The sequence below is a fragment of the Cynocephalus volans genome, chromosome 5 (assembly GCF_027409185.1).
Source record: "Cynocephalus volans isolate mCynVol1 chromosome 5, mCynVol1.pri, whole genome shotgun sequence".
NCBI classification, from domain to species: domain Eukaryota; kingdom Metazoa; phylum Chordata; class Mammalia; order Dermoptera; family Cynocephalidae; genus Cynocephalus; species Cynocephalus volans.
In genome coordinates this window covers 143541709-143556959 of record NC_084464.1, presented here as the reverse complement: position 1 = coordinate 143556959, position 15251 = coordinate 143541709, and the positions used below count along the sequence as shown (strand labels likewise).

The window sequence follows — 15251 nt, the reverse complement described above, 5'->3', positions numbered from 1 at the left end:
TCTCTAATTATACAATTACGTAAGTGTTGGTGGTCTGCTCTTTTTCTCTTACCTCTCTCTGTTATTTTCAGTGTGAGATTTTGCAAACTATGAGTATTTTAAAAATTGCCTTAACTGTCTTCATGTTTATGTAAGGGCATTGCAATAGACTGAATGTGTCCCCCAAAAGTCATATGTTGAAACCCTAATTCTAATGTGATGGTATTTTGAGGTGAGGCCTTTGGGAAGAATTAGGTCATGAGGGTGGAGCCCTCATGAGTGAGATTAGTACCCTTTGAAGAAGAGGACAGAGAGCTAGGTTGCTCTCTTTCCACTGTGTGAAGATAGAACGGGAGTCTGCAGTTGTCAGCTTGGAAGAGGATCCTCACCAGAACCTGACCGTGCTGGCACCATGATCTTGGACTTCTAGCTTCCAGAACTGTGAAGAAGAAATGTTGTGTAAGCCGCCTATTGCAGACAAACATGGTCAGTTTTTTATATCCTAGAACTTAAAAACCCTCGATGTGAATTTATAAGGGATATCATCTTCCTGGCAGATAAATGAAATTCAAAGGAAGGTGTCCATAGTAGTTCCTGATGCTGGGTCCTGCCTTTCAGTGAAGGTCTCAGTTCCCTCCTATGTCAGGGTCCAGGTTCCCGGAAACCAGGACTTCTGGTGACGTAGAGCCAACATGCTGTTGTGATGACTGTGATTGTGCTTATCACTATTAAAGGCCTTTTTTGGATGTTTGTGTGTGACTATTCTTTATTAACTTAGTTGTACAGATGTAGTTCCTGTCCTCCAAAGAATTTAACAATTTAAGAGAAACAGTGACAAACATAAACATTATAGCTGAGGTAACATGCAAACAAAACAAACATCAAAAATTCATTTACTTCCGTGGAATGTTCTAGGATGGGGTACCACTGAAGAACCGGAGAAGCATTGTGCTTACACTGAATACCACCGGGTGACTGTGTTAAGCAATAGAGTAAGAGGGATGTTAGAGTTTATTACTTACCAAGACTTATTGGGGGAGCCACATAGGGGATGGACAAAGGGTTTTCTCAGATTTTGGATTGTATGTATAGAAAAAGCTGCAAGACAGGTAAGACAGAAAGCTTAGTCCAAAGATTATGCTTTTAGAAAGAGATATATGAGAAACAAGTCATGTTAAATTGAAAGGGGATGTTGAATATGTGTCTCCCTGGGAGAAGAGTCGGTGATAAATGCAGCTGATGATGCAATTCTGGTTTTTCTTCTTCCTTAGAACCTTGAAATCCATTTCGTCCCATTTTTAAGGGGTGGAGCTTTTGGAGAAAATAATGTTTGCTATCTGCCTTACATTTAGTCTACAAAACCAGAGCAGGTGTCTTCTTGAAATAATCTTATAAAAGTCTTGGTTCTAGAAACCATTGAAAGGGGAGCTGTACCCAGTGTCCCTTAAGTCCATCACTCTGGCCCAGCCCTGGATGTGTGGCTGCTCCATGAGGAAGGATGAGTAGGCGTCATGGACATCTGAAAAGGCTGAGACGGTCTCCTTCACCCCCATCCTTCACTTTGCCACCATTAAGAAAATGTGAATTTTGAGCAACTGGGAGAGAATGTAAAGTTTGGTTAAAATAACTAATAGTGATTTCTAAAAATTGCATAAAATACGAGCACTTTAAAGTTTTAATACATTTAAGTGTTAATGAGGTAATAAAGTCATTCATCTCTTAAAGTCAAGAATAACACTTAGTATGTGGCTTCATGTGGAAGAGGAACTTCAGAGCTCCATCTCCCTAGTTCCCGTGTATAACTCAGTTATGTGCACACCAAACAATGCTAGTAATGCATTCCCCTCCTCTGGCTGCCTCTTGAACTTGATTCATCTAGGAGACATCTGTAAAATTAGCACTGGAAAGAAAGGCTGGCCAGAGTATTTGGGCAGCATATCAATGGCTTATTGAGTAGGTCCCTTTTAAGGACTGTTGAATGATTGTCAAAACATAAATGTGTTATGTGTTCTCACAGAAGAAAATATCTACTAGTCCTCAGTAATCATGCTATATTATTAAGCTAATAAGCCTACAGACAGTTGGTCACAATACATGTCTCCTAAATATTAGAACATTATCCTTGGAGTTTTTGATGTCTCCTTTGGCTAAAGAACCTAATTTTGAAGCTTTTATCTGTGACCAGAATTTTCAGTTCCCCCATCATCATCTTTGCCCAGTTGGATAAGTTTTTTCAAGAGTAATCATGTTGAAGACTAGCTGGCCAACAGTTTGTTGCTGTAATATAAAATTTTTCCTGTGTGGTTCATCCTTTGTTTTATGGCAATTTCCCATTGTTTAGTGTTTGAATAGAGCACTACTTCCATTTTACATATCCTCATTTTGGGCATTTCCCTTATTCTATTGCTGTATATTAAAGTTAAGTTTATCAATAATCAGGTGATTTGTTCTAGCAATGGATGGTGACACAAAATATATGGATTTCATCATCATAGGTTTCTTTGAGGGACAGTGCGGTCCAAGGGCTGAGAGCCTGGTACCAGGATCTGCCTAAAGCTGCGAGACTTTAGGCAACTTATTAAACCGCCAGGTGCCTAAATTTCTCCTGGGTCAAATAGGTCAAATAATGGTGACTACATGAGAGGGTTGTTATGAAGATTAAATGAAATACTATATATAAAATAAATAAATTGTCCCATGCTAAGCACTCAAAGTTTTCTTGCTAGAAAAATATGGAATATGTCATTTCAGGTAACATTTCTAGCTGTCTTACCTTTCACCTTTTTGCTTCTTGAAGTGAGTGGTCTGGGCTGTGGTAACAACAAGAAGAAACTTCTTTCCAGAGAATTTGTTTATTCCTTAAACTAAAATTTATTTTTAATGCAAAAAAAGTGTTCTTTATTTATGATTTTACATATAGCTTGGTAGTAATCTCTCATGGACAATGAGTAAAATACTTATTTTTTTAATAAATAGGTGTTATTATTTTAGTGTTAAAAACGTGCAAGGGATTAGGGACAGAACAGAGTGTGGTGAAAGAGATGGGTGCATTGACAAGAGGGCAATGTGGGGGATCCTTGTGATGGAACTGCTCAGTGTCTTGACTGTAGTGTTGGCTGTGTGAGCCTACACGTGGTAACATTGTATAGAACTAAATACATACACAAGTACAGATAAACTGCGGAAATCTCAATAGACTAGTAGATTGCGTTATAAATATACTGGTTGTGATACTGAACTGTAGTTATGCAAAATGTTACTATTGGGGAAAACTCAGTAAAGGCTCTCTTTAACACTCCATATGAAGCTACAATGTCTTCAAAATTAAACTTTAAAAATGCATATGGAACTATTATATAAAACTAACAATTCTTTTTTTTTTTTTTTCAGATTGTTCCTGCCTGTTTCATAAACATAGTCATTGGCTTTTGTAAGTTGATGTTTCAGTTTTTTTATCCTCCTTCCCCAGCACTTTTTCTTCTCTAATAACATGGGAGTACTTTTCTAGAGGTCCTGGAGCAAAAATTAGAATAAATCTTTTTCATTATTAGGTTCTTATTTTAAGGCCTGTTTCACGTTTTCTGATTCTGGTAGGTGACAGTTATTTTGAGGAAGTTTGAATTACACATCTTGGGTTAGGGGCCTCTGTTTCTCTGGAGTGACTTCCTCTCAAGGTTATGACTAGTGGGGACAAAGAGCCATCTGTGGAGCTGAGGCTATATATGCATCCATCTGCTGGTCATGGTAGTCTTCATCCAAAACTTCTTTGTGGCATCTTTGTTTTTAAATTATATATATATATAGTGTCATTTTGATGGAGAAGCCTTGAAATAAGCTAAACTAATTTTAAAGACATCTTTGGGAACTGTCATCTGAAGATGGCTTTTTTCCCCCATCATGTTAGCAATTGAGGAGAATGTTGTTACACAATAACATAATGGGGATTTGCATCCTCTGACAGAATCTAAATATCTTGAATCTTGTTCTAGCAGGTTCTATTTCACTTATTTTGAGGCCACCAGGGAGATAAACATCTCTAATAGTCTCCCCGAAGTACACACCTCAGCATACTCATTCCTTGTGATGTTTACTGATATTATATGGGAAAGGGGACCATAGCCATGTAAATTTGGGGAAAAAAGTTAAAATTAAATCAGACTTGTTTATTTCCAACAACTGATCATCTCAGAGGGGCTTAGGTCTGTGCTGTTTCTCAAACATATTTCATCAAGCAACCCCTATGCCATCAAATATACCATAGGACTGGTGCTCCATGGAACATTTTTGGGGAAGTACTGCTTTAAAATTTGGGAAGTTGATGTAGCTGACAGGATCAGTTGTACATTTTCCACAATGATAGCAAAAGAAAATAGACATTTGAGCAGAAAGGAGGAAATTGTAGCATAAAAGGACTGTTAGACTAGCTTAAAACAGCTAGAGTTAAGCCTAAATAATTATTATAAGTATGTTATAAGACAACATAAAAATTTTAAATTTAGAAAGTAAAATCTGATGTATTCTCCCTTGTGATACTCATCTGTGTGTTCCTGTCACTGTTCTCATTCCTTCAAGATTCAGTTCCTTCCTCCCTGTTCTTCTCTTGAAGACTAATGTGTCCCAATTGTTGGTGATTTTAAGACTACATAGAGTCATTCCAATATCCCGGCTTCTCAGTTCCTTGACTTCCTCTCCTTCAGTGATCTTTTCCTCCAAAGTACTTTAGCCACTTCCTTCCCTAGTCATGTTGTGGCCCTATCTAACCATCACTGCTCTCTCTCCATAATCTTGATTCCCAGAATCTCATTCTCCACCAGTGGCCCCCACAACAGATTTTTAACTCTACCTAGACCTCCCATGTTTACCCTGCACCACACCTTCCTCATATCTCACGTCCATCCTTCACTTCAAGCAGGCCCCTAACATTTTCTGGCAATTTGGGCAATTGATTTTTCTCAGGAAAATATTTAATCATCATTTTTGTTATCTTTTTTTCCCATAAACTTTCAGGTCTTCTTCCCATTTTCTGTTTCTCAACTGATGACCCTGTTTCCTTTTTCCCTGAGAAAGTAGAAATAGCTGAAAGAGAACTTCCATAAACTCCCATCACCACCTCTACCCATCCACCTGCACCCACACCCACATTATGCCTTCTTTTCTTCCTTTTGGATGCACTGTCTAAATCCAATCTAAAGCTTACCCTTGTACTTACAGTCTTAAATCCCACCCCCACCCATCCAGTCAAGGATATTGCTATCGTAGTTGTCCTTTCTCTCCCCTGCATTATGGATTCCCTCTCCCCGTTACTTAAAAAAATTATTTAACTCCCATTCCTCTCTAGTTACCATTGCGTTTAATTTCCCTGCTCCCTTTTACACAATTTATCAGTCTTTCTTCCCATTCTGTCTTGATCCCGTTTCAATCAGATTTTGGTTCCTCCCATTCCACCAAAACGTTTTTTAGCGTCACCAGTGACCTCCATATTGTAATTGCAACAGTTAATTCTCACTCCCCATCTTGCTCAACCTGTCAGTTGCATTGACCCAACTGATTATGCTGCTCTGTGGAGCACTTTCTTCCCTCGTCTTCTGAGTCTGCACACTTTCCAAGCTGCGTTCCTGTTGTCATGGCCACTCTTATCTATCTTTCTTGCAGACACCTCCCCATCGCGCTGACCTCCAAACACTGTGTGTCCCGGGGCACAGTCTTTGGACTTATTTATCCTCTGTCTACACTCACTCCCTAGCTGATCTCATTGATTTTCATAGCTGTAAATTCATATATTTGCTAGCAACTACCAAGTTATCTCCAGTGTGAATCTCTTCTCTGAACTCCAGATTCAAATATCCAATTGGTGAATGTCTGATAGGCATATGAAACCAAACATGTCTACAACTGAGCTGAGTTGTCCTCTACTCCCAAACAAATTTTCTTCTTTCTTAGTCTTCCTCATCTCAGTAACTGGTAGCCATTCTTTCATTTGCTGAGGCCAGACACGTTGCCACCATCCTCATCTCTTCTTTCTCTCACCCTCTACACATCCAACTGTCAGGAGATACTGTTAGCTCTAGCTTAAATATATCCAGAAGGTGACCACTTCTCCCCCACTTCTGCTGCCACATTGGTGCAAGTCTTCATTATCTTTTTATTGCAGTAGCCTTCTAACTGGTCTCCCTGCTTTTATACTCATATGTCATTCTCCCCTATAATTCTTTCTCCAAAGCAGCCAGATAAATTATTTAAAACTGTAAGTCTGATCATGTTGCTTTTCTGCTCCAGTGTCTCCCTATCTCACTTACAGAGGCTTATCAGCTACTATGTGATATAAGCACCCATTACCTCTGGCCTAATCTTTTACTGCTTCCCCTCACTACTTTAGTCATACCAGTTTTATTGTTCCTCCATCAAGGTTTTGCAGTTACTCTTCCCCCAATAGCCAAATGACTTGCTGCAGGTCTTCACTAAATTGTCATCTTCTCGCCTGTTGAATTAGCACTGTTTCCCTGCCTCACCCTGATAACACTTCCTATCCCTTTATTTCTGTATTTTTCTAATCACCATCTGATGCATACTTCACTTGATTGTCTACCCTTAATTTGAAGATAAGCTCTGCAAGGTTAGGAATTTTTGTGTGTTTTGTTTACACTGGTGAATTCCCAGCACCTAAAACAGTGCCAGGAAAATAGCCACTCAATAAATACTAGTCTAATGAAAAAATAAATGTTAATAAAGAAGGTTTTATTATAATTTGTGTTTCATACCCCAATCTGTATCCCATAAAAAAGGGAAAGGGATTGTGTAGTAGCTACTGACTTTGCCTAATACATCCTTCTCTTGATGCTTCCAGACCATAAAGATAGGTGAATGACTCTTGTGGGGTAACTTCTTTGTAAATATAAAGCACTAATGCAAATATAAGGGATTCGAACCTCATACTGAGGGGATTTCCACTCCCAGCCATTATGTAGTAACAGGAACTGGATTTATTCTCCTGCCTGAAACAAACAAAAACATATATGAAACAAAGGTGTTCAGATATTGAACAATAAGTGACACAAGACAGTAACCCCTGAGAGAACGAAAACAAGTGAATTGCCCCAGGCTGCAGTGCAAGAAGGGAGAGCCCAGTGGTCATCCTGAGTACAGGATAGAGTTAGGAATTCAGGGAGGCTGGGGCAGGTAGAATTTGAAGGATAGAGTACCAGAGAAGAGAGAGTTGCACAGAAAGTGAGCTCTAGAGATCTTCAAAAGGTTCCCCTGGAGTCTTCAGCTGAGTGTGGATTAGTGGACACATGTGAGAGAACTACCCAAGACTGAGGAAAGAGTCACTGGAAGGAAAAAAGTAGCTCACAAGGGCTGGGCAGAGTGTGTCTTCCCACCATTTAGAGTAGGAAAACCTTATAAGTGGCATTAGGTACAGCACTCAGAAGAGTAGTGCCTTAGTAGTGAGGCAAAATTAGCCCTAGACTTTAGGCTGCTCTGATCCTGCCTAAAAAAAATCTTAAAAGTCATTAAAGAGGGGTCATAAAACTTTTTCTGTAAAGGACCAGAAGGAAAATAATTTAGGCTTTGTGAGCCATGTCATCTCTGTTGTAATTACTCATCTCTGCCATCGTAGTGGGAAAACAGACATAAACAATATTTAAATGAGCAGAGGTGCTGTATTCCAATAGAAATTTTATTTCTAGAAATAGGCAGTGGGCCAGATTTGGTATGTGGGCCATAGCTCACAAACTCTTGGCTAAAGGATGAAGTTGTTTCCAGTAATTTGTGTCTCAGAACAAAACTCAAGGATATTTAAAAGAAATACAATGTATCCAGGTATATGATGTCTAGCATTTAATCAAAATTTATCAAACATGCAAATAAGCAGGAAAATTCAATAGTGAAAAGAAAAATCAATCAATAGAAACAGACACAGAAGTGACTCATTTAATAAATGAAAATACTAAAATGTAATAGATTTAATTTAATAAATTACTTTTATAATATGGTTGTTAAGGAAAGATAGAAGCAATAAAACAACCCAAATTGAACTTTTAGACTTCTAGAGATGACATAAACATCTGAAATGAAAAATACAGTGGATAGGATTAATGCCAGACTGGACATTTTAGAAAGAAAGATTTTGTGAACTTGAAGACGTAGCAAAAGAAATTATACAAAATAAAAAGAATAAAAAATTGGGAAAAAAATGAATAGAGCATCATTGAGTTCTGGAACAACTTCAAATGGTCAAACATGATTGTAATTGGAATCTCCAAAGGAGCGAGGGGACAGAAAAAAATATTTGAAGAAATAATGACTGAAAACTTGCCGCATTTGATTAAAACAGTAAACCCACAAATCCAAGACGTTCAATGAATACCAAGCAAGTACAAAAAACTTGAAGAAAAATGTATACAATAATCCAATAGTTTGAGATCAGTAATAAACAGAAAGATTCTAAAGTGTTCAGAGGAACAAAGAATGACAGCAGATTCATCAGAAGTGATGTAATCCAGAAGATAATGAAGTACAGAAAGCTAAAATTGTCAACCTAGAAATTTATAGCTATGAAAATATCCTTCAAAGAAGAAGGTGAAATAAAGACTTTTTCAGACATACAAAAACTAAAAGAATTTATCACTAGTATACCCATAGTACAAGAAATGATAAAGGAAGTCCTTAAGAAGGAAGGAAAATAATACCAAGTGGTAACTGGGTAAATATATAAGATTTATTATTACTGAAATCTTTTAGAAAAGATAATTGTTAAAACAAAAATAGTAACAGTGTAGTATGGAGTGTATAACATGTAAAAGGTGCAAAAATTGCACAAAGGTAAACAAAGGAAAAAAAATATATAATACCATAAAGATTTTATACTATACATGAAGTAGTATAATATCCGTTGAAGGTATACCATAATAAGTTGAAGATACAAACTCTAAAGCAACCACTAAAGTATCAAAACAGTTACTAGCCAAAGGAAATAAAATTACCTCAGAAAAAATATTTGATAAATTCAGAAGAAGGAAGGAAATGAAAAAGGAAATAGAGAAAAGTTGGGACAATTAGAAAACAAATAGATGCTACATTTCAGCCTAACCATTTCAGTGATCATATTAAGTATAAATGGTCTAAATAGCCTAATTAAAAGACAGTGTCAGATAAGATTTTAAAAACAAAATAAAAACCCATGAGCAAGAAAAGCACTTAAAGATACAAATAGGTTAAAAGCTAAAAGATGGAACATAATATACCATTTTAGCACTAATAAAAAAAAAGTGGCTATGTTTATCAGACTAAGAAATTAGAGCAAAGAATATTATCAGTGATAAAGAGGTTATTTCATAATGATGAAAGTGGTAAATTCGTCAAAAGGTCATAATCTTAAATGTTTATGCATCTCATAAAAGAATTTCAGTATACCTAAGGAGAAATGGACAAATCCACAATTATGGTCAGATTTTGACACCCTACTCGATGATAAATCACATAAATAGAAAACCAGTAAGGACGTAGAAGACTTAAACAGCACTGTCAACCAACTTGGCCTCATTGACATTTATAGAACACTCTACCCAACTATAGCAGAATGCTCATTCTTCTCAAGTGTACCCAGAACCTTTATGAAAATAGACCATCTTTTGAGTGAGAAAATAAGTCATTTAATTTAAAAGCATTTAAATCACACAAAGAATGTTCTCTGACCATAATAAAATTAAATTAGAACAGAAAGGAATCTGGAAAAAATTTTTTTGGAAAAATATTTTGTAAATTAACATCCCACTTCCAAATAACCTAGGGATACATTCTGAGCCATTAAAAACATCTTAACAAATTTAAAAGAATAGAAATCATACAAAATACCTTCTCAGGCTACAACAGAATAAAACCAGAAATCAATAACAGAAAAATAGCTGGAAAATTCTTAGATATTTGGAAATTCAAAAACACACTTCTAAATAACCCATGGGTCAAAAAGGAAGTCTCAAGACAAAATTTAAAGTATCTTAAAATAACTGAAAATGAAAATACAGTTTATCAAAATGTGTGGAATGCAGCTAAAATAGTGCTTAGAGGGAAGTTTATAGCATTAAGTATATATTATTTTTTAGTGATGATTCATTTCTTTATTGTCCCATGGATTATTTGGGAGAATTCACCAGTACAACCGTCTGGGTCTGCTTTTTTCTGGAAGGCATTTTACTATTAATTCAATTTCTTTAATAGATATAGGGCTATTCAGGTTATCTATTTCTCCTTGATTGAGTGTTGGGAGTTGGTATGTGTATTTCAAAGACTTGGTCCATTTCATCTAATTTATCAAATTTGTGGGCAAGGGATTGTTTGTTGCATTCCCTTATTAGTCCTGTAATATCCAGGGAATCAGTAGGATAACCCATCTTTTATTCCTAATATTAGTAATTTGTGTATTCTCTCTTTTTTTCTTGGTTGCCTGGCTAGAGGTTTATGGATCTTTAAGAAGAACCAATTTTTAATTTTGTTGTTTTTTCCCATTGTTTACCTGTTTTCTATTTTGTCAACTTCTGCTCTAAATTTTTATTTACTTCTGCTTGTTTTAGGTTTAATATGCTCTTTTTCTAGTTTCCTAGGGTGGAAACTGAGGGGTTTTGAAATTAATCAGCACTAAGAAGAAATGAGCTCTCAAGCAATGAAAAGACAGAAAGGAAACTTTAATGCATATTACTAAATGAAAGAAGCCAATCTGAAAAGGCTACATACTATTTAATTTCTAAGGACAAAACAATGGAGACAGTAAAAATGTCAGTGGTTGCCAGGGGTTAGTGGGGAAGGAAGGATGAATTGGTAGAATAGATTTTTAGGGTAGCAAAATTTCTCCATGTGATACTGTAATGATGGATACCTGTCATTATAAATTTGTTCAAATCCATAGAATGTACAACACCAAGAGTGAGCCCTAATGTAAACTGTGTGCTCTAGGTGATGATGATGTGTCAGTGTGGGGACATCAGTGTACCATTCTGGTGGGGGATGTCGGTAATGGAGGAGGCTGTGCACGGGGGCGGGGGGGGGGCAAGTGCAGGCGGTCTATGAAAAATCTCTGTACCTCTGTAACCTCACAGTTTTGCTATGAACTTAAAACTGCTCTAAAAAGCAGTCTATTAACAATCAGAAGAGAACTTAGAAAGTATTTCAAACTGAATGAAAATGAAAACATACTTTCAGATAACTAAAATGCAAATATAGCAGTGCTTAGAGGGAAATTTATAGCACTGCATACCTATGTTAGAAAAGTACAATGGTTGGGCCGAGACCGTGGCGTACTCGGGAGAGTGCGCGCTGGGAGCGCAGCAACCCTCCCACCGCGGGTTCGGATCCTATATAGGAATGGCCGGTGCACTCACTGGCTGAGTACTGGTCACGAAAAGGAAAAAAAAAAAAAAAGAAAAGAAAAGTACAATGGTCTCAAATTAATGACTCACTGGAAGGGATTGTGATAATTATCTTCAAATATCTGAATGTCTTTCATTAAAAAACATGTTTGTTTCATGTTGTTAGAGAAGACAGAATTAGGGGTAGTTACAAAGGCAACTGTCAGCTCTTCATAGGAAAGAAGCGATCATCATACTTCCCTAGCTATGGGCTGAGTTTCTTTAGCGAGACATGTGCCCTTGGATATTCTTAAGAGTTCTTTTCAACTATTAATTTCTAAGATAAATGGTAGCAAAAAAATTTTTTTTCAATATTAACAGGCTGTAGATTAACATGCACATTTAAAATGATGTATTATAGTAGGTAATGCAATATAGGAATGGGCAGTAATTTTAAAAATCACAGAAGTGTAGAATTAGAAGGTACCTTAAGCATTGTTTAGTCAAACATTGGCTTCAACTTCCTGTCTCTTTAACATCAAGGCTGCGAGTGAAATTTTTAAAAAGTGGGGTGTGGGGGAGGTCCATTTAAGTTTGTAAATGAACAAAAGCAGTGAAGGAGAGCTAAATCGCTGAATGATATATTCAGAATTCACAGAAAAGTCTCAAGCTCAAGGGTGACCAGGAATATTCTAGAAATACTTCTGTACTAGGTAAAAGGCTGGATAAATGTCAGTTCTTCCCCAAAGCCTTGTCTGGCTCTCCTAGACCTAGTGGCCTCTGTCTCTGTCTTTCCCCAGTATTCTGTACACCCTGTACTATAGCATCTACACGCCAACATCCATTAACAGGGTGTTATGAAAAAGGAGACAAGGTGTGAAAAATGAGGTTTACTGTTTACCGTTGGCAGTCTTGTGCTAGAAAGTTAATCTGCTTTCTCTTAGTAATGTGAAGGTCAAATGAAGTAAGACATGTATTAGTTCTCTGAAAACATTAAAGGACTGTCTACGTTCAACAAATATATCCCTGCATGTATTTTTCCCTTGAAGTGATGTCTGCAGATTTCTTCCTGTTACCAATACATTGCCACTTGAAATAGTTAAATGGCAAGAAGTAAAGCTGAATTGTACAGAAAAATCACACTGCTGCTTTATAGCCAACAAGGGTTTCCCTCAATTTACTTTTTTAAAAGACACTTCAGTGAGTGTTTCTGTTTTGTAAAAGCAGCTTCTTCATCTTTTATAACAGTTTGATCTTGGTTCATTTTTTGGCCCCCATAAAATCCTACAGTTGAATATTAAACATGCTAGAGGGGATCATGTAATCTAGAGGCTGAAAGTTAAATTTTATGTCTTTTTCTTGAAAAAGGAAGAATATTTTTCCTTTTAACAAGTTTTACGTTGGTTTGATTTTCAACATTGATGATCATAGCTATCATTACTGACCACATATTATATGCCGGTACTGGTCTAGGTGCTTTTTACAAGTTATCTAATTTGATGCTCCATGAACCCTATGAGAAAAAACATTCTTCCTTTACAGATGGGGAAATGGAGGTTCCAAAAATACATATTGCTTAATTTACAAAATTACTAAAAGGTGACACTAAAATTTCACTATGGATTTATCTGACTCTAGAATCTATACTCTTAAGCACTATCTCATTGAATGAAAGTGGTACAATGCATTGGGCTTAAAAATTAATTATGATTACTTATTTAATATAGTTATGGTGAGAGAACTACGGTGAATAATTTTATCCACAGTACATAGTAGCTGGATATAATTGAAACAGTATGGGATTTAGAGACAGAACACTTGAATTTAAGGTTTTAACTCTGTAGTTATTAGTTCTGTGACTTTGACAAATCAGTTTACCTCTTTTGAGCCTCTTTTTTCTTCATTCAAAAGCGGATAAATAAAACCATCTATTTCAGATGTAGTGAAAACAAAATTGGTGTTTCTGAGTGCTTTGTAAATGCTTTTGAAAGACATATAAATGGATTGATGAGTGTATTTAGTTATTTGCTATAGACTTTCTTTAAGTAGTAAATTATCTGAATGCTTTTAAAAAGTGATTTGATTTATAGAAACTTAGCAAGTTTCCAGAGACCCTCTATTGAATTACAGAGTGATCTATTATATAAAGAAGCCCTACGCTTAGGACTAGCATTCTTCAATAAGGTACATAGTTTTCAAGGAATAATTATTTTACAATCCCTTGTAAAGGAATTCTTGACAGGTATTTCTGTCTCCATTTTCATAGAATAGGCAAACAGGCTAAATGTGTCCCGTAGGCCCAAAGTGAGTCAGTGTCAGAGTTGGCTTTAAGGTTCCCACTTTACTTGTCACACTGCCTTTGTCACAAGCTGCCTTACCTGTATTTTCTAAGTTCATTTCTGTCCCAACTTGAAAATGAGTGAAAGTCCTTTCTCCTCGAGGGTCCTTCGGCCCCCTGTACAAAATGGCATCTTTGGCAGTCAAAGAGGAGTAATCAGTGGATGGATGACTCCGGCGGGCTTCGGTGATCCCCCAGGTCGGTACTGAAGCCAAAGGATGGGCATGTGGGGAGGTCGGGTTCTGCAGCAAGGAATGAGGTCTCCATACCTTTCATTCCAATATTGTTTATTTTCTTTTTGGTTAGGAATTTTGAAACTTAACCCATCTATTCCCGTGTTTACTCATGGAACAAACAAAGTAAAACGAATGCATTTTGGTACAGGCTTACGTGAAGGTTATGTCAAAGCAGCCGTTAAGAATTCAATGGCAAATTTGGAAGCCTTTCAGTTTTATTCGTTCGGAGTGGGTAACCAATCAGGAAAACGCATTTTCTCTTATATTCCTTCTTGCTCCCCCTCGCCCCCGCCCCGCTAGACCTCCTCCGTCCCACAGACACGCTCAACTCATTCACACACAGACTGTCCTTTAGGGCCTTGGATTACTCAGTTTGGGCGATGACCTAAATCAAATAAAAAAGCCAACTGTTATATCTTTGTTCACATTTTTGTTTTGCAAACAGAATTTTCACAAATTCTCTCTAAGTTGTGTAGCCTTCACTGGCGATCACCCCTTCGGGAAACCCTAAGAAATTACAGCTCTTAGCCCATCAAATGGTAGTAACTTACTGTGTGTAACAGATTGCCTTTAACGCAGTAGTGGACTTATAAGAGTTGCACCTACAGCCATATTCCTGTGACCATAAAAGTTTCCGTATAGTTTGGGTACAGCCGCATGAAAGAAATTGCAGATTGGTAAGTGAGACCATCGCTTGTGGGGTTGCAGGATGGAAGCAGAAAGGGAGAGTGAGCAGAAGTTTATTTATGGAATGTCAGGGGGCCATTGAGGCTCAGCAGGCCCTAGAAGCACAGGACTTCCCTCCGTGCTTGTTTTCTCCCTCTGACCTTGGATGAACTAGCGAGCAGTATATTATGCCGGGCGATTGTGCTGGTTTGTCATGGTTAGCATTCTGGACTGTCACTGGAATGTAGGAAACGGATGAATTTGAATTGAACCGTGAGGTGGTCTGCAGGGCCCTCTCCTTGTCTCAAGGAAACCTGTCGCTGTTTGTCTGGGCTGGGCCTAATGAAAGCAGTGGAGGGAAAGAGAGGTGGGCCTTTGATCTCTTTGTCGCAGCTGCTCCCTGGGAACTCGCTGAAATCAATGCCCTGTTTTCCTGAAGGAATGAATGGCTCGGCCTAACTAGCTTTGTGAAGCCGTGGGGAATTCACTGCCTCTGTTTATTGACAGCTGAAAAGGAGCACATGGGGTGGAATGGACCTTCTTGTGAAAACCAGGCACAGGGAAAATTAGACCTCAATTTAACACAGAGGAGTTGGGAAATTCACCCCAAAGGAGACGGGAGTTTCTCATGCTTACATTAGAATTACTGAAGTTTGGGGCTAGAGTGTAATGAACAATGGAGGTTTTGTCACA

At 37.4% G+C, this 15251-nt stretch overlaps 1 protein-coding gene across 8 annotated transcripts in view; it reads left to right on the top strand.

Moving 5' to 3' along the window:
• Positions 1-15251, top strand: part of PLAGL1 (PLAG1 like zinc finger 1) — a 63543-nt gene that overhangs the window by 16694 nt on the left and 31598 nt on the right. For 7 of the 8 annotated variants that reach the window (XM_063096623.1, XM_063096621.1, XM_063096622.1 and 4 more), the window contains exon 2: positions 3370-3409. The gene's annotated coding sequence lies outside the window, so the exon portion shown is untranslated. Of the gene's footprint in view, positions 1-3369; positions 3410-13797; positions 13855-15251 lie in introns of those variants that run through there. The other variant, XM_063096625.1, reaches the window with a different exon arrangement.